Source organism: Papio anubis, unplaced genomic scaffold (genome assembly GCF_008728515.1).
Source record: "Papio anubis isolate 15944 unplaced genomic scaffold, Panubis1.0 scaffold9572, whole genome shotgun sequence".
Lineage (NCBI taxonomy): Eukaryota > Metazoa > Chordata > Mammalia > Primates > Cercopithecidae > Papio > Papio anubis.
In genome coordinates this window covers 1-1,025 of record NW_022169825.1, presented here as the reverse complement: position 1 = coordinate 1,025, position 1,025 = coordinate 1, and the positions used below count along the sequence as shown (strand labels likewise).

Here is a 1,025-nt window from a genome sequence, read left to right as displayed (position 1 = left end):
TCTGGACAACTGTAGCTTGTATATTTTTAATATGATGGACACACTGCTGCTGAATTTTCACACTGACAGAGATGTGTATTCAAAATATTTCATATACTAAATACCCAATCTCTGTGTGTATAAATCCCAGTCATAATAGTTTCTGTTCTACTTGATTAAAAGTATGCCTTAAGCAAGCTAATATTAAGCGCACTAAAAACCACGACAGTTCAAGAATCTATGACCTTATATAAAGAAACCCAAAATGTACAAAATACAACTATAAAAGCAAGATTAATTAATGCCATGCAAGATTTTAACTAAAAATGGCATAGAAATGCAATTTAAAATAGCAAACTCAAATTCACATAACACTCAAGATAATGAGGTCAGCAGTAAGTTCTATCGTTGCTTAAAAAGGATTTAGAAAAGGAAATACATTCTCTTTGCTGGTATAATGGTATAAATCAGATCTTCGAATCTATGGGAACGAGTCATCTTCTCTGTCCTCTATCTCAAGAAATTAGCTCTTTTACATTAGCTGTTTTTATGAAATCTTTTCTTTCAGTTAAATCATAAGTAGGATAATTTTCATAGACCTTTTTGCAAATCTGTTTCATTGTGACTTCTTCCAAGTTAGCACTGGCCAGTAATTTATTGTTTCCTTTAATTCTTCATCTGTAGGGGGTTTCTTCAACTTTTTAATTAAAGGTTCATCATCTGAACTGTCCTCAGACTCACTTTCTTTTTTGGAACTGTTTTGATTCTTCTTGGTGGTGCTGCCATCTGCTTTCTTAACATTGGCACTTTTCACAGATTTTTTACTTTTAGAAGTAGCTTTCTGTTTAGGTTTTCCTCTTTTGGCTGTCTTTTTTTGGTGGCTCCTCTTCACTTTCTTTATCTTCATCATCTGAAGACTCTTCCTTGTTTTTCTTTTCATCTTCATCACTACTAGATACATCTGACAGAATTTCAGGATGTTTGGTTCGCTTAGCCTTTCTTGCCATTCCAGAACTGTTCCGTTCCTTTTTACTGCCTTTGCTAGA

General features: G+C 33.6%; 1 pseudogene across 1 annotated transcript; it reads right to left on the bottom strand.

Annotated features, from left to right (window-relative positions):
• Positions 1-4: 4 nt before the first annotated feature.
• On the bottom strand, positions 5-1,022 carry LOC116273610 (annotated as a pseudogene). Its single transcript, XR_004181913.1, has one exon. The product of XR_004181913.1 is annotated as a protein DEK pseudogene (transcript).
• Positions 1,023-1,025: the final 3 nt, after the last annotated feature.